Here is an 18,922-nt window from a genome sequence, read left to right as displayed (position 1 = left end):
AGATCACAGCCCATTCATAATTTAATATGGTTTCTGGAAGGATTCAGTATCTTAGTCTTTGCATTCTCTCACAACATAAGCATGATAGAATAGAATTGACAATGAAAAGCAGTATCACTCAATAACACAGGTTACTTCATCCCCTCCTCTTATTGCCTGTCCTGTTATGCTACTGAAGTGTATAGACATCAGTGGAAATGTAATGTTCTCATTAATGCATTACAAACACCATCCTAAACACCACTGCTATGCCCTCCACTCCACTCCACTCCACTCCACTCCAGCGGCATGTTTTGTTTTCAGAAAAGGTCACTTCAAGGGTAAAATGTTTCTCTGTAGAAAACGCCTTGCTTTGATATGGTTTAACTGAAGGGCTTTGCTCCATTGCCAGGCCATATTCGTTTAGTTAGTCGTTTTGATGGTAAGACTCAGGACGGGGGTTAGAAGTAGGATGCCAAGGCCTAAACCAGCTGGCATTGCTGCTGCCAGACACCGTCCCAGTTCCCAGTCCCCTTCTACCGGCCTTTCCAGCAATATCGCTCTTTCCTTTTTCTCCCTCTCTCTTTCGCTCTTTCCTTTTTTCTCCCTCTCTCTCTTTCGCTCTTTCCTCTCCCTCTGCCCCCTTGTCTCTCACACTCGCTCTCTTTCTCCCCCTCTCTCTCTCTTCTCCTCTCTCTCATTCCCTCTCTCTCTGGCTCATTAAATAAATTATTATAGCACTGTGGTCTGGTGTAAATTCAGACAAACACGGCATGTTCTTTGCTGATTGTTCTTCTCCTCAATGCAACAGGGAGGGCCCCTGAACACAATGAAATGTGGCGCCATAGAAGGCTGCAGGGAACGTCAGTCCTCAGGTCTTTTGTATGGTCTCTAATGCTGTAATCTGCAGCCCACACCAAGCTGTGCGTGTGTAATCTGCAGCCCACACTAAATACAGAGCAAAAATGGAAAGATGAATGTCAAGGCTTAAGGTTAGGAGGAAACTGAAAACGCTCAGTGTTTTAACGCTGAGGTGGTCTAAGAAACTCTGTATCATAACATGTGACTTTTTGTACTGAGCTCTTCAAGAACACCCTATTTCATTTTCTCGGAATGGAGAACTATGTGTGTGTGCGTGCGCATGCCCGTGTGTGTCCATATGTGTGTGGTTCTAATTTCTTAAGAAATGTTGGCCTTGCAATCTTTAAAATGGTGTGCCTTTTAGTTTTCACAGCTGATAAACATTTCATAAGGAGTGTAGCAGACGTTGTGGCCAGCAGTGTTGTAAGGACGCCCAGCTGGGAGAGAGAACACTGATTCTTAGAATTTCATGCAAATCTCTAGTTCCTGAAAAAGCCTAACAGTTACTTTCCCAAATGAGAAACAAGCTTCCATTGTGTTATTAATCCACAGGAATCAAAGTCATTGTTCTTTATTCAAACCAACAGCTCTATAGTATTGTTCTGTTTAGTCCACAGTCTATACCGTAAACCAGGTTTCATCCAGACCTCTCCCAGGCTTATTTGAGGTTTTAATCAGTCAGTGTCTCACCAGGATCTAGTGACCTGAGCTGGACTCTTGGGGTTATCTGTTCTAGAGATACCCCTGTCATGTTATCCTTCCTCCGGACAGACTCTGTCTCTGGTGTCCTGACACGTCCATCCCTGACAGAGGCATCCTTAAGCGGAAGAGGTATTTCTGGGGATGGTAGGAGGAGTGGAGGGGTGGAGTTGAGAGTTAAATTGAGAAGAGGATTTATTTTTTTACATTCCTCTGGAGGGGCTGCTTAGACAGTAGGTGAGGAATGGGGAAGGATGTAAATCTGAGTTGGGGAGGGGAAGAGGGGAGCTTGTAAATCGGGAGGGAAGAGAATGGATAGATGTGGGAGTAAAATGAGAAAGGGGATTTCTGATATTCTTCATGAGCTTCTGTGATGAAACAGCAGAAGAATGAGTGAGGTGGGTAGGAAAGGGGAGAAGAGAGTTGGAATTTATAGTTTTTATTTATTTTTATTTAGCCTTTATTTAACTAGTTAGAAAAGGCAAAAGGGGATGTTGGGATTGGGGTTAGGGAGTTGGATGAGAAAGAGAATTTATGATATCCTGCAGGAGTGGCTAGTATTAGACAGCAGGGGGGATAAAGGAGGGGCTGCTATGATACAGCAGGAGAGGAGATGAAGGAGGGGCTGCTATGATACAGCAGGAGAGGAGATGAAGGAGGGGCTGCTAGGATACATCAGGAGAGGAGATGAAGGAGGGGCTGCTATGATACAGCAGGAGAGGAGATGAAGGAGGGGCTGCTAGGATACATCAGGAGAGAAGATGAAGGAGGGGCTGCTAGGATACAGAAGGAAAGGAAACTAAGGAGGGGCTGCTATGATACAGCAGGAGAGGAGATGAAGGAGGGGCTGCTAGGATACATCAGGAGAGGAGATGAAGGAGGGGCTGCTATGATACAGCAGGAGAGGAGATGAAGGAGGGGCTGCTATGATACAGCAGGAGAGGAGATGAAGGAGGGGCTATGATACAGCAGGAGAGGAGATGAAGGAGGGGCTGCTAGGATACATCAGGAGAGGAGATGAAGGAGGGGCTGCTATGATACAGCAGGAGAGGAGATGAAGGAGGGGCTGCTATGATACATCAGGAGAGAAGATGAAGGAGGGGCTGCTAGGATACAGAAGGAAAGGAAACTAAGGAGGGGCTGCTATGATACAGAAGGAAAGGAAACTAAGGAGGGGCTGCTAGGATACAGAAGGAAAGGAAACTAAGGAGGGGCTGCTAGGATACAGAAGGAAAGGAAACTAAGGAGGGGCTGCTAGGATACAGAAGGAAAGGAGGAGGGGCTGCTAGGATACAGAAGGGGCTAAGGAGGGGCTAGGATACAGAAGGAAAGGAAACTAAGGAGGGGCTGCTATGATACAGCAGGAGAGGAGATGAAGGAGGGGCTGCTAGGATACATCAGGAGAGGGAGGAGGTGGAAGGATAAAGAGAAAGGCCCTAGATATGAAAGACTGTTCACTCCTTCTCCTCAGCTGTCCCTCCCGAGGCCCGGCGAGACAAGGCATGTGATATATTATCTCCCCCTTCTCTTCCACTCCCCCTCTCTGCCCTCCTATCCCCCTCCCCTTTGTCTCCCAGCATCTAGAGAAGGGAGGATGTACTGAGTCATCCATAGTTCAGCCTAGCTTGTGATGTCTTCCATCTGCGAGTGATAGCATCAAGTGATAGCGTCAGCCATGGGCTATAGAACAGAGTGTGTCAGTGACTTTTTTTAAAGTCATGGATGGCAGTACAGTGATGCTAGTGTTCAACCTCAAACAGAAGTCAGGGCTCCAGTGTACCGTTATGTGCATTACAGTGGAGGCTGGTGAGGGGAGGACGGCTCATAATAATGGCTGGAACGGCGCGAATGTAATGGCATCAAACACATGGAAACCATGGAAACCATGTGTTTGATGTATTTGATACCATTCCACCGATTCCGCTCCGGCCATTACCACGAGCCCGCCCTCCCAAATTAAGGTGTCACCAACCTCCTTGTGATACACTAATCATAGGCTAATTAATTTGGGGCTAATTCAACACCCGAGGAAGTGGAAACTCAAAACACATTTGTTAGATCGCTAACTCTAAATATAATACCCACTGCTAATAGCCATGTATTAATCTAACGGTACGTTTAATGTCCTAAAATAAGTTAGTGGTTGTATTTTACCCAGTGAGACCTACAATGCCCTTGCAATGACCGATGCACATTTTGGCTGCACCACTCTGTATCTCAAAGCCATATCAAATATATTGTTTGTAAAATAGCTGCTACTGAGCTCAATATTGAGAGATGAGAAATAAAATGATACCTACAGAAAGCTGAGACCCCCCCCCCTCTCTTCGATAGGGACTACAGTAGTTGCTTGCTGGGCAACTGGGTCAGAGAGACATACTGCGTGTATTTCTGTCAGTATTAATAATCTTTATACATTAGTAAGTAATCAGAAATTTGGACCCTGATTCATAAAATGTCTCAGAGTAGCTGTGCTGGTCTAGGATTGGTTTAGCCTTTCAGAGCATAACGAATAAGATTACATGGACAGGGGGGATCCTAGGTTACTACTCCTACTCTGAGGCTCTTTATGAATACGGGCCTTGGTCTTTGCATCGGTGATCTTTATATGATTTGCAGTAAATCTGGGCCTTTAGAATGCTTATTGATGTGTAAAGTCTACATGAGTAAGCAGCAATGATGTGTGACTAAATGGATTGCCTGAGCAATGGAAGTCTTCTATTAACTAGTAAAGTGTGTGTGTGTGTGTGTGCGTGCGTGCTTTTGGACTCCCTCACAGGATGGTGTGGCAGGTGTTGGGGGTGAAAGGTTACTGGTCCACCATAGGGCTCTCCATCCCTCTATCCCCTCCTCCCACTCCTCTCTCTAGGTCCTAGATGAGGAAGGAGATGGAGGGATAAGGACAGGGGGTCTCCCGCTCTCCATTCCTCCCTTGTTTCTGAGCAGATCATCGGATCTGTGTTGTCAGTGGGTTCTAGAAGACTGTCTACTGCTGTGTGAGTGATGGTTCTAGAAGACTGTCTACTGCTGTGTGAGTGATGGTTCTAGAAGAATGTCTACTGCTGTGTGAGTGATGGTTCTAGAAGACTCTACTGCTGTGTGAGTGATGGTTCTAGAAGACTGTCTACTGCTGTGTGAGTGATGGTTCTAGAAGACTGTCTACTGCTGTGTGAGTGATGGTTCTAGAAGACTGTCTACTGCTGTGTGAGTGGAGGTTCTAGAACACTGTCATTGTCTCTTGTGTTCTAGTTTCCCCAGAAGTTTCCCTCAGGGAGGCTGTCACACAGCTGTACTATGACAGATGTGTGTGTGTGTGTGTGTGTGTGTGTGTGTGTGTGTGTGTGTGTGTGTGTGTGTGTGTGTGTGTGTGTGTGTGTGTGTGTGTGTGTGTTGACAGTGTGTGTGTGTGTGTGTGTGTGTGTTGTGTTTGTTTGTTTATCCTGAGGCAAAGCTAGCATGGTGAATGACTGTTCATTTTCAAACTACGTGGCCTGCATTATGAATAATAAACTCCACACTCATGTTTATTAGGCTACTCAATGCCTTCTTTATCTTTTTAAACTCTTCACTGGTCGCTCTGACAAAACTAAACTCACCCAAAGTGTCAATATTGACTTTAAAACGACTCCAATGTGAAACAACAAAATCCTACTTTTTTTTGTTGCTTCCCTTTATCTTCAGTCCCTGCCTCCTCAAAAACACCCAACCCATAAGTCTTGTTCAATCAGGGAAGTAATCTTTCACTCTCTGCCATTTCAATACATTATCTCCTCACTGTAAGTCGCATTCATGGTGATTATCATAGCTGTCGCTAAGTCACATTCATGGTGATTATCATAGCTGTCGCTAAGTCACATTCATGGTGATTATCATAGCTGTCGCTAAGTCACATTCATGGTGATTATCATAGCTGTCGCTAAGTCACATTCATGGTGATTATCACAGCTGTCGCTAAGTCACATTCATGGTGATTATCATAGCTGTCGCTAAGTCACATTCATGGTGATTATCATAGCTGTCGCTAAGTCACATTCATGGTGATTATCACAGCTGTCGCTAAGTCACATTCATGGTGATTATCATAGCTGTCGCTAAGTCACATTCATGGTGATTATCATAGCTGTCGCTAAGTCACATTCATGGTGATTATCATAGCTGTCGCTACGTCACATTCATGGTGATTATCATAGCTGTCGCTAAGTCACATTCATGGTGATTATCATAGCTGTCGCTACGTCACATTCATGGTGATTATCATAGCTGTTGCGTATGTGTGGCACCGGTACATTCATAATCTAATATCAGCAGCAGCAGCAGCAGCAGTCTTTGTCTTGACTGGAGCCAGATGTGCTGCTGCTCCTCCTGTACAGCTGACTGGGTAGAAGCGTGAGCCGCTGTAACAGCAGGTGACTGGGTCCACATGGATGATCCTCAACCTGAGCAGCAGGAAGCTGAACAGCTGGCCCACTGAGCCCAGAGCCTCCTCAGATAGAATGTATCACCTAGTCTCATCACCTACTGTACTTATCTGTTCATTCTGTCTTTCTCTCACTCGTTCTCTCTCTCGTTAACTCTCTTTTGTTCTGTCTTTCTCTCTCTCTCTCTAGTGCTCTTTCTTGTTCTTCTCTTGTTCTCTCTCTCTTTCTCTCTCTCTCTAGTTCTCTGTTTCTCAATCTCTAGTTCTCATACTCTCTCTCTCTAGTTCTTTCATTCTCTCTCTCTCTCTCTAGTTCTCTCGTTCTCTCGCTCTCTCTCCACAGCATGGTTCCCACTTTGAATATTGAATGTTGTTAATTTCCGGCACTTCAAAGCATGGCGTGTGTGTGTTTGTACCTACGTGTGTGTGTGTGTGTGGCCCGCTGCGGAGGCTGATGTACGGAGCAGTTCACTACAGGGTAATGATGAGTAGTGGTATTAACAGAGCGAGCAGCTCGTAATTCGGTTCAATCCAGTCAAGCTCTATTTACGTCACTCTAGGTTCAGTCATGGGCTAAAGAGTCATTTGCATCACCCCATAAATCTAATGCATCACCATAACTAGTAGATATATATATATATATATATACATACATACATACATGCATATATTTTACATGAAACAGTAACTAGGAAATGTTAACATAACTGTACCTTGTAGGTATTTTTCTGTCAGAAAGGACATATTTAGTAAGGCAAGTTCCTCCGTTTCTTTTAGCAGTGATTTGTTTAGCAGCGATATTTGTTGCTCAGGCCTGTGTTACCTAACGGTGCTGGCAGACTAGGTTCTGTTTGCTCCTAGCAGATCTTGGCTATGTGGAAGTGAATGCATGTGCTAGCTTACGCCCTTAAAATACCTTTATAATAACAGTTATGCTGTTGTTTGTCCCTCTCGAGACACCATACATAGTCAGTAACACCTCCTCAAAATAGTCAGAATTAATTGAAGATAAATCAAGAAATCTGTCATTAATTTTGACGTTTTTGCCGAGGAGGTCTTAGCTAGCTAAAATGTTTGGTGCAGTATTTCTCAAGCGAAAAAATGTGCATGAAAATGAGTTGTTTTTCATTGAGTGCCAACCACCACTTAAGTTTACTTTTATTTAACTATGCAAGTCAGTTAAGAACAAATTCTTATTTTCAATGAAGGCCTAGGAACAGTGGATTAATTGCCTTGTTCAGGGGCAGAATGACAGACTTTTACCTTGTCAGCTCAGGGATTCGATTTTACAACCTTGTGGTTACAAGTCCACCGCTCTAACCACTAGGCTACATGTTACCGCTCTAACCACTAGGCTACATGTTACCCATCTAACCACTAGGCTACATGTTACCCCTCTAACCACTAGGCTACATGTCACCCCTCTAACCACTAGGCTACATGTCACCCCTCTAACCACTAGGCTACATGTCGCCCCTCTAACCACTAGGCTACATGTCGCCCCTCTAACCACTAGGCTACATGTTACCCCTCTAACCACTAGGCTACATGTCGCCCCTCTAACCACTAGGCTACATGTCGCCCCTCTAACCACTAGGCTACATGTCGCCCCTCTAACCACTAGGCTACATGTCGCCCCTCTAACCCTCTAACCACTAGGCTACATGTCGTCTCCCCTCTAACCACTAGGCTACATGTCTTGACCCCTCTAACCACTAGGCTACATGTCAGGTCCCCTCTAACCACTAGGCTACATGTCGCCACTACTTTTGACCAGGGCCCTAGGTAATACATCTCTCTTGGCCAGGTCCCTAAGGAATAAGTCTCTCTTGGCCAGGTCCCTAAGGAATAAGTCTCTCTTGACCAGGTCCCTAAGGAATAAGTCTCTCTTGGCCAGGTCCCTAAGGAATAAGTCTCTCTTGGCCAGGTCCCTAAGGAATAAGTCTCTCTTGGCCAGGTCCCTAAGGAATAAGTCTCTCTTGGCCAGGTCCCTAAGGAATAAGTCTCTCTTGGCCAGGTCCCTAAGGAATAAGTCTCTCTTGGCCAGGTCCCTTGACCAGGAATAAGTCTCTCTAAGGAATAAGTCTCTCTTGACCAGGGCCCTAAGGAATAAGTCTCTCTTGGTCCAGGTCCCTAAGGAATAAGTCTCTCTTGACCAGGTCCCTAAGGAATAAGTCTCTCTTGACCAGGTCCCTAAGGAATAAGTCTCTCTTGACCAGGGCCGTAGGGAATAAGTGTCTCTTGACCAGGGCCGTAGGGAATAAGTCTCTATTGACCAGGGCCGTAGGGAATAAGTCTCTCTTGACCATAAGAATAAGTCTCTCTTGACCAGGTCCCCAAGTAGGGAATAAGTCTCTCTTGACCAGGGCCGTAGGGAATAAGTCTCTTGACCCGGTCTCTAAGGAATAAGTCTCTCTTGACCAGGGCCGTAGGGAATAAGTCTCTTGACCCTGTCTCTAAGGAATAAGTCTCTCTTGACCAGGGCCGTAGGGAATAAGTCTCTCTTGACCAGGGCCGTAGGGAATAAGTCTCTCTTGACCAGGGCCGTAGGAATAAGTCTCTTGACCAGGTCCCTAAGGAATAAGTCTCTATTGACCCGGTCTCTAAGGAATAAGTCTCTCTTGACCAGGTCCCTAAGGAATAAGTCTCTCTTGACCAGGGCCGTAGGGAATAAGTCTCTCTTGACCAGGTCCCTAAGGAATAAGTCTCTCTTGACCAGGGCCGTAGGGAATAAGTCTCTATTGACCAGGGCCGGAATCTCTGAAGGAATAAGTCTCTCTTGACCAGGGCCGTGACCAGGGCCGGGAATAAGTCTCTCTTGACCCGGTCTCTAAGGAATAAGTCTCTCTTGACCTAAGGAATAAGGTCTCCCTAAGGAATAAGTCTCTCTTGACCAGGGCTGTAGGGAATAAGTCTCCCTTGACCAGGGCCGTAGGGAATAAGTCTCTCTTGACCAGGTCCCTAAGGAATAAGTCTCTCTTGACCAGGGGCCTCATTTATAAAACTGTGCGGAGGATTCACATCAAAAGGTGGCATATGGACGAAACACAGAGAGTGATTGCGCCAAAAAATATTCTGATTCATAACACAGTGAGCGAACGTGTCTCACGCCAGTTTCCCTTTATAAATCACAATCAACTCGACATTTGCGCACGTGAGCCAGCGTCTTGTCCCACCCTTTTAACTCCCATAATTGCCTATAAATAGTCAGTGAAAACGCCCCTAATTAATATTCAGCCATATTGACTGCATATTGACTGAAAACAACCTGCTAAACCTTGAGCCTGCATGTCTGTCCGTTTCTGCTTTAGCCAACTTGCCGTTGTCTGATCTGGCAAGAAAATGTAGTGTTTGGCAATGCAGAAAAGGCAGGTACCCCAATGACGGCAAATCCTGACAGGAAGGCTAAAAAAAGAAATTTCACCCATTGTGAAAAATAAGTTATTGTAGGGGAGGTTGAAGGAAGAAAAAATATATTGTTTGGTTGACACAGTGTGGGCATTACAAATGACAAGAAGGTGTTAGAGTGGCAGCATGTGGCGGATGCTGTGAATGATGCTGGCTCAGAGGGTCGGACCCTCTCAGATATAAAACAGTAGTGGTCCGGCATTTGGGATGTGGCGTGACATTTAACATCCAGGTCACCAGATTACTGTTGGTCTGTGGACATGTGATTTGAATTTGAGCAGTTGGCATTTCACTTCCTTGGCTAAAGTAGGCTGTTGAAATTCCCCAAAATATCAAATATCACGATTCATTTAAGTCTGGTTTCGTGTTTAATAATGGTTATCTGTCACAAAAGCTGTCCTAACACTATCCAGATCGCATCAGATGACAAGATGGCACCGATAGAGATGGCAGCTTCGCTTCAAGTCCTTAGGAAACTGTGCAGTATTTTTTTAAATGTATTTTTTCTTACATTGTTAGCCCAGAAAACCTTAAGTGTTGTTTACATACAGATGGGAAGAACTATTGGATATCAGAGAGACATCAACTTGCCAGTACAACCAGCATTACGACCAGGAATACGACTTTCCCAAAGCGGATCCTTTGTCTGCACCTCCCAGGGCATTTGAACTGATTCCAGAGGCCGACCCAAAACAAGGAGAGGGTGCCGGAGCAGTCTTCTAGTGAGCCTTCGGATGCGCGCACACCACCCACCGCTTCCCAGTACATTACTCGCTAATGTCCAGTCCCTAGTTAACAAAGTCGAGGAAATTTTGTCAAGAGTTGCTTTCCAAAGAAATATCCGGGATTGTAACATACTCTGTTTCACGGACACATGGCTAGCAGGGGACATGCTGTCGGAGTCCGTACAGCCAACAGGATGTTCGGTGCATCGCGCCGACAGGAACAAACATCTCTCTGGTAAGAAGAAGGGCTGGGGTGTATGTTTCATGATTAACGACTCATGGTGTAATTGTAACAATATCCAAGAACTCAAGTCCTTTTGCTCACCTGACCTAGAATTCCTCACAATCAAATGCCGGCCGTATTATCTCCCAAGAGAACTCTCCTCAGTTATCGTCACAGCCGTGTATATCCCCCCGCAAGCGGATACCAAGACGAACTTCACTGGACTTTATGCAAACTGGAAACCATATATCCTGAAGCTGCATTAATTGTAGCTGGGGATTTTAACAAAGCTAAGGTTGCGTTCTCAAATATCTGCCCTCCAGGACACCTACAACACCTGATGTCACAGGAAAGCAAGGACAATAACCACCTGAGCCACTACCTGTTCACCCCGCTTCCATCCAGAAGGCGGGGTCAGTACAGGTGCATCAATGCTGGGACAGAGAGATTGAACAACAGCTTCTATCTCAAGACCATCAGATTGTTAAACAGCCATCACCAGCACAGAGCGGTGACTGCCTACCTACATACTCGATGTCATTGGCCGCTTTAATAAATGGAAAACTAGTCACTTTAATGATGCCACTTTTAGAATGTTTACATATCTCACATTACTTATCTCATATATAATGTATACTGTATCCTTCACTATATATTCCTTACTATCTATTACATCTTAGCCACTCTGTCACTGCTCATCCATATGTTTTATACTTATATATTCTCATCCCATTCCTTTACTAGATTGTGTGTATTGGGTTTTGTTGTGGAATTATTAGATACTGCTGCACTGGCGGATCTAGAAGCATTTCACTACACTCACAATAACACCTGCTAACCATGTGAATGTGACCAATAACATTTGATTTGATTTGATCGAAATATGTGCGTGTGTGACTCTCTTTAACAGTCATCCTCTGAGATGCTGGTGTTTGTTGGTTCTCTCTCTCTCTCTCTCTCTGTGTGTCTCCCTCTCTATGTCTCTCTCTCTCCCAGTGCCAACCAAGGCAGCAGATACTAATGGTCGACTCATCTCCTACATTGTGTCGTCATAGTGATGCTACGTTGTGTCGTCATAGTGATGCTACGTTGTGTCGTCATAGTGATGCTACGTTGTGTCGTCATAGTGATGCTACGTTGTGCCCCACGTTCACCAGTGTTGCCATGCTTGTTCCTCCTTGAAATATCATACCATAATTATCATTTGATATTTCAATTCAGACATTTTTTTTTATCAAATTAGAATAATTTTGAATATTTTTTAAAAAGACATGTCCACATTTTTGGGTTGCCTTTTGTCTTCTCTGTGTTTGACTCTCTCTCTCTCTGTCTCTCTCTCTGTGTCTCTCTCTGTGTCTCTCTCTCTCTCTCTCTCTCTCTCTCTCTCTGTGTCTCTCATCTCTCTCTCTCTGTGTGTCTCTGTCTCTCCTCTCTCTGTGTGTCTCTGTCTCTCCTCTCTCTCTCTCTGTGTGTCTCTCCTCTCTCTCTCTCTGTGTCTCTGTCTCTCCTCTGTCTCCCTCTCTGTGTCTCTCTCTCTGTCTCTCCTCTCTCTCTCTCTCTCTCTCTCCTCTCTCTCTCTCTGTCTCTCCTCTCTCTCTCTCTCTATCTGTGTCTCCCTCCCTCTCTCTGTGTCTCTTCTCTCTTTGTGTGTCTCTCTCTGAGTCTCTCGCTCTCCGAATCTCTCATGTGAGCCTCGCTTGTGACACACACTGACTTTGGTCGCCGCCGTCCAGACACACACAGCCTGTGGCATTCCCACACTCCAAACCGTATCTACTTGTTTAGATCTTCCATTCCCTGTGAAATTCCAATTGTTTTTCCCAGCCCTCCTTCAAAGGCACCTGAAATTGATCAATTGAATCATGTTATTTAATTGACCCTCAGCTGATTGCTGTTAGTTACCATCTGCCCTGTTGTATACCTCATCAGTCAGTCTAGACTGCAGGAATTCACTGAGTATTGGTAAAAGCTCGGCTTGCTGCACCAAATGACACACCATGGGTAGTGATGTCTCTGAGTCAGATCATAAGATCTACATGACATGTAATTATAAATAAATAATAACATAAATGATAAAGTAAATAACAGAGGTTATTATTCATTATTTAAGATTCCTACACATACATTCCACATCACAAAGATAAAGGTATTTACAAAGAAATATGAGAAAGAGAGCTGTTCATTCAGAACGTTTGGCTTGACGCAATCTACTGTAAGCAGTCGATCCAAAGTGCCTCTCTCTGTAACTATGTGCGGTCAAATGAAGACTAGTTGAACACAAATAGCTATCTGCACCAGAAGTATGTGATCGCACAGCATTACGTGAATACAGATCATGGCTCAGCCTCCACCTTAACATTCTGTTTCCTCCAGAGCTGGCAGTATAGTGAGGAAATTATTACGGAGATATTTCTCATTTCTAATTTGTTTGTAAATACCTTTTTCTTTGTTTATTCCTGTCTTTTGTTATTCAAGTGGAATGCATGTGTAGGAATCTTAAATAATGATCATACTGGTGTGTGAATAACCTGTGTAGTTGCTACTACTACAGACAGTATTGACAGTACTGACATGACGAGTGGGACACTCCCCTGCGAGGGTATATAGATGCCTCCCACATTTTGTCCTACTCAACGCTCTGATGAAGGCGATTCCCGGCGAAACGTAAACCTACTGTGTTGTCTCTCCCGTCAATACATTTGTCAGGTTGATGCAGCAACAGAGCGCTCCTGTTTCTTTATTCTCCCTGATAGTCACCAGTTGAAGTGTCCTGGGGTAAGGAATGTTTTTGGGGGGATTTTCAGGTCCCTCAGTTGAGCACCGGACCACCCCCTTATTGTTTAAGCTGGGCTGAAGCGCGTTTGGGTATACCTTTATTCCATTGTTCTAGTTTGATATTATTTAAATGATTCCAAGGCTCTCAATCTCAACCGTTTATCTTTTCCGGTGTTGACGACACGGTTGTCTCATGTTATGGCGCGGTATGCAGAATACATCAGCTTTGTGTGTGTGTGTGTGTGTGTGTGTGTGTGTGTGTGTGTGTGTGTGTGTGTGTGTGTGTGTGTGTGTGTTCGACACACAGAGGGAGAAGAGGAAGACTTCAGGCCTCAGACCAGAGGTGGCCTCCCACTTCACTGTCAGAGTGAGACCCACAATAACCATGTTGTTTTACATAACACATCCCGTATTGTCTGCTGTTGCTATGGAGATACACATTTATACAGGCATATAACATTTGCCTCCGGTTGTTAACCAACACTGTGGGCTGAGTTTTTATCGTTACTCACACACACACAACCACTGCCGGCATCATTTGTGTGTGTGTGTGTGTGTGTGTGTGGTGTGCTTGTGTGTGTGTGTCTGAGCGAGGCAGAGAGTAACAAAAACAGTTCTATTAGAATCCCATGTGGCTCAGTTGGTAGAGCATGGTGCTTGCAACTCCAGGGTTGTGGGTTTAATTCCCATGGGGGACCAGAAGGAAACAGAATGAAAATGTACGCTCTGGATGAAAAGCGTCTGATAAATGACTAACATGTAAGAAAAGGAAAGGAGAGGGAAGAGAGAACTGTGGTTAGAATACTGAAACGAATAGGGCTGTGAGTGTGTAAGAGAATGATTGTCTGATTTTCAGTCTGAGTACTGAAAGGGAGGAAGAGGGGAGAGAGAGAGAGAGGAGGGGGAGTGCAATTGATGGAGTGAGAGAAGAGAGGAAGGGAGAGAAGAAGAGGAGAGGGAGATCTGTGTGCATGATGAGTCTGGTCCTCAGGATGTCAGCCCCCCCATTTGCTTCTTCCTCCTCTCCTCCCTCACGCCCCTCCTTGACTCATTGCATCAGCCCATTGCTTCACCCCCTCCCAATGCATGTCTCTTCTAGGGTTTGTGCCAGGCTGCTGGTTAACATACTGATCAGACTTGTGCCCATGAGAGGCCCCTGTCACCCCTCTGATGTCCCCCCCCCAGTCCCCCTCCTCATGGGGCATGCAGGGTTGTGTGACTGAGAAGCCCTCAATAGCCTTACTGACTGACTGGCAGCCTCATTGAACCGGGCCACCCAGTGTCTGTCCCGGAATGAATCAGGATTCAGGAAGAGATGCGTTGTGTTTTATGAAAGGCTCTCTGTTGAAGGGAAGAGGGGTGAAGCTGCTCACTATTGGTGGGAAGAGGGATGAAGCTGCTCACTATTGGTGGGAAGAGGGATGAAGCTGCTCACTATTGGTGGGAAGAGGGGTAAAGCTGCTCACTATTGGTGGGAAGAGGGATGAAGCTGCTCACTATTGGTGGGAAGAGGGATGAAGCTGCTCACTATTGGTGGGAAGAGGGGTGAAGCTGCTCACTATTGGTGGGAAGAGGGATGAAGCTGCTCCCTATTGGTGGGAAGAGGGGTAAAGCTGCTCACTATTGGTGGGAAGAGGGATGAAGCTGCTCACTATTGGTGGGAAGAGGGATGAAGCTGCTCCTATTGGTGGGAAGAGGGTAAAGCTGCTCACTATTGGTGGGAAGAGGGGTAAAGGCTCAATTGGTGGGAAGAGGGATGAAGCTGCTCACTATTGGTGGGAAGAGGGATGAAGCTGCTCACTATTGGTGGGAAGAGGGGTGAAGCTGCTCACTATTGGTGGGGGAAGATTGGTGGGGATGAAGCTGCTCACTATTGGTGGGAAGATTGGTGGGGTGAAGCTGCTCACTGAAGCTGCTCACTATTGGTGGGAAGAGGGATGAAGCTGCTCACTATTGGTGGGAAGAGGGATGAAGCTGCTCACTATTGGTGGGAAGAGGGATGAAGCTGCTCACTATTGGTGGGAAGAGGGATGAAGCTGCTCACTATTGGTGGGAAGAGGGATGAAGCTGCTCACTATTGGTGGGAAGAGGGATGAAGCTGCTCCCTATTGGTGGGAAGAGGGATGAAGCTGCTCCCTATTGGTGGGAAGAGGGATGAAGCTGCTCACTATTGGTGGGAAGAGGGTTGAAGCTGCTCCCTATTGGTGGGAAGAGGGATGAAGCTGCTCCCTATTGGTGGGAAGAGGGGTAAAGCTGCTCACTATTGGTGGGAAGAGGGATGAAGCTGCTCCCTATTGGTGGGAAGAGGGTTGAAGCTGGATCGTGTTCACTAGGCACAAAACAGAAGAGAACAATCTGAAACAGAGTGAAATGGGGAGGTTCTATAAGTACTTCCTGAACTTCCAATAAGAAACACTTTTCTCTTGCAGAACGTTTTGCTACGGTGTGTCCTTATGAACAGGACCCCACGCTTTGAGGGATATTCTCACTGGTTGGTTCAACTAATGTTACTTTCTGCTCTGTTTTATCGTTCAGTGTGAGGGGATGTGTTTAGATTAGTCTATGCTCCTGACCTGACACATAGTTAGTTGTAGTTTGTTTTTGAGGTGAGAGTGAGTAGTGATGTTTATTGGATGTGAAATACTGCTTTGACATGAATTTGGATGGATGACAGGCATACGATTCTTTCCAGATGTTCTCTCCAGGTTGATGTTAAAACTGAACTTTGAAGTGAATTCTGGCCTATTTCTCTCCAGTTTCTCTCTCATACTAGTTTTAAACTTGTAGATGGAGAATAGATCATCTGTAGAATAGATGAGTCAATGTATTCAGGGTTCTAGAAGTGTTTGGCGTGGTGTGGAAACTTACATGTCACTTTCGGTTAAGATACTTCGGACAGTTCTGCCCTCCAGTCCTCAATGTTGGCTATCCTTAGACTACCCTAACACGCTAACCACTCCATATACGCCCGCCTCTGAGTTAGCTGGAGGCTCTGTTCTCCATTCTTGACCTTGCCATTTGGCAAGATGTGGGGTTGAATGGAAGTGGTATCAAAAGATGCCATGCCAGTGTTAAGAAGCCCCAAGAAATTCAATCTGAAACCATTCTATTAATTTAGTTCTGAGTCGTCGTTAGTCTCTGTACATCCATTCACCAGGCTTTAATTTGTTCTCCTTCTCACGGAAATTACAAGTGTTTTTCAAATGAACGACTTCTACAAGGCTGTTAGAAAGGCTCAGTCAGATCTCTGAACACTGAATGATGATGATGATGATGATGGTTCTGTCATTTAGTTACCCAGCCCCCCCCTCTGTCTAGGAGCAAGGCTTTCAGACAGAGCAGAGTCAACCACAGAGAACAGCACGCTGTTTAACATCAAGCCTGCAAATTATTTCTGAAGATGCCCGTTTAGCCATTTTCTATTGTTGCGTGGAAACAGAGTACTATGAGAACTGCAAAGATTCAGCCCAGAATCTCCTGTAGACTCTCACTTTAGACCCACACTTTCACCCTCAAATAGACACACTACCCATGTGTACCCTCAAATAGACACACTACCCATGTGTACCCTCAAATAGACACACTAACACACTTGTAACCTTTTCTCTTCTCATTATAGATGTCTTGTCTCAACATCTCCTGGTGTTGGCTACAGTGGGTCAGTCTCTGGTCAAACTGTTTGGGTTCTTGTGTGACATCACATCATCAACAAAAAGCCATCGATACCAACCAGAAGGACTGATGAGAACATATCCGTCTCACTGTCACGTCTCTCCGTCTCACTGTCACGTCTCTCCGTCTCACTGTCACATCTCTCCGTCTCACTGTCACGTCTCTCCGTCTCACTGTCACGTCTCTCCGTCTCACTGTCACGTCTCTCCGTCTCACTGTCACATCTCTCCGTCTCACTGTCACATCTCACTGTCACGTCTCTCCGTCTCACTGTCACGTCTCTCTCCGTCTCACTGTCACGTCTCTCCGTCTCACTGTCACGTCTCTCCGTCTCACTGTCACGTCTCTCCGTCTCACTGTCACGTCTCTCCGTCTCACTGTCACATCTCTCCGTCTCACTGTCACGTCTCTCCGTCTCACTGTCACATCTCTCCGTGCTGGGCCCAGGCATGGTGTCATGTTGCTGGGGACTGCAGATTGAATACCCCCCTATAAGCTTCTATTGACTGGAGAGAGTAGTGGATTTTTTACAATAATTATTTTATATTTATTTAACCTTTTATTTAACTAGGCAAGTCAGTTAAGAACAAATTCTTATTTACAATGACGAACTACACCAGACGACGCTGGGCCAATTGGGCGCCGCCCTATGGGACTCCCAATCACGACCCGTTGTGATACAGCCTGGATTGCTGCTACTCACCCAGGGAAAGCCTACCCTCTTCCAAACACAGAGGTGGTCAAGGTTACAACCTTTTACTGTAAACATATTATGAGTTTAGCTGTTAGCCTTTACCTTGTAGGAGAATGTTCCCACTGTACTCCAGCTTTGTTTGGGTGAGACAAGGACAGGGAGAGCTGCTACTCTTACTGTAAAGTGTCCCTCTCTCATCCAACTGTGTTTCTGGGTGAGGCAGGGACAGAGAGAGCTGCTACTCTTACTGTAAAGTGTCCCTCTCTCATCCAACTGTGTTTCTGGGTGAGGCAGGGACAGAGAGAGCTGCTACTCTTACTGTTAAGTGTCCCTCTCTCATCCAACTGTGTTTCTGGGTGAGGCAGGGACAGAGAGGGCTGCTGCTCTTACTGTAAAGAGTCACTCTCTCATCCAACTGTGTTTCTGGGTGAGGCAGGGACAGAGAGAGCTGCTGCTCTTACTGTAAAGTGTCCCTCTCTCATCCAACTGTGTTTCTGGGTGAGGCAGGGACAGAGAGAGCTGCTGCTCTTACTGTAAAGTGTCCCTCTCTCATCCAACTGTGTTTCTGGGTGAGGCAGGGACAGAGAGAGCTGCTACTCTTACTGTAAAGTGTCCCTCTCTCATCCAACTGTGTTTCTGGGTGAGGCAGGGACAGAGAGGGCTGCTGCTCTTACTGTAAAGAGTCACTCTCTCATCCAACTGTGTTTCTGGGTGAGGCAGGGACAGAGAGAGCTGCTACTCTTACTGTAAAGTGTCCCTCTCTCATCCTACTGTGTTTCTGGGTGAGGCAGGGACAGAGAGAGCTGCTACTCTTACTGTAAAGTGTCCCTCTCTCATCCAGGGCTGCTACTCTTACTGTAAAGAGTCACTCTCTCATCCACTGTGTTTCTGGGTGAGGCAGGGACAGAGAGGGCTGCTACTCTTACTGTAAAGTGTCCCTCTCTCATCCAGCTGTGTTTCTGGGTGAGGCAGGGACAGAGAGGGCTGCTACTCTTACTGTAAAGTGTCCCTCTCTCATCCAGCTGTGTTTCTGGGTGAGGCAGGGACAGAGAGGGCTGCTACTCTTACTGTAAAGAGTCACTCTCTCATCCAGCTGTGTTTCTGGGTGAGGCAGGGACAGAGAGGGCTGCTGCTCTTACTGTAAGGTCTGTTTAAATCTCTCATCCAGCTGTGTTTCTGGGTGAGGCAGGGACAGAGAGGGCTGCTACTCTTACTGTAAAGAGTCACTCTCTCATCCAGCTGTGTTTCTGGGTGAGGCAGGGACAGAGAGGGCTGCTACTCTTACTGTAAAGAGTCACTCTCTCATCCAGCTGTGTTTCTGGGTGAGGCAGGGACAGAGAGGGCTGCTGCTCTTACTGTAAGGTCTGTTTAAATCTCTCATCCAGCTGTGTTTCTGGGTGAGGCAGGGACAGAGAGGGCTGCTGCTCTTACTGTAAGGTCTGTTTAAATCTCTCATCCAGCTGTGTTTC

The 18,922-nt window shown here is 45.9% G+C and overlaps 1 protein-coding gene across 3 annotated transcripts in view; it reads left to right on the top strand.

Moving 5' to 3' along the window:
* Window positions 1-18,922, top strand: part of LOC112229211 (rho family-interacting cell polarization regulator 2-like) — a 133,473-nt gene that overhangs the window by 67,108 nt on the left and 47,443 nt on the right. The gene's annotated exons all lie outside the window — the stretch shown is intronic.

Source organism: Oncorhynchus tshawytscha, linkage group LG31, assembly GCF_018296145.1.
Source record: "Oncorhynchus tshawytscha isolate Ot180627B linkage group LG31, Otsh_v2.0, whole genome shotgun sequence".
In the NCBI taxonomy this organism is placed as follows: domain Eukaryota; kingdom Metazoa; phylum Chordata; class Actinopteri; order Salmoniformes; family Salmonidae; genus Oncorhynchus; species Oncorhynchus tshawytscha.
This window is presented reverse-complemented; position numbering and strand designations above follow the sequence as displayed.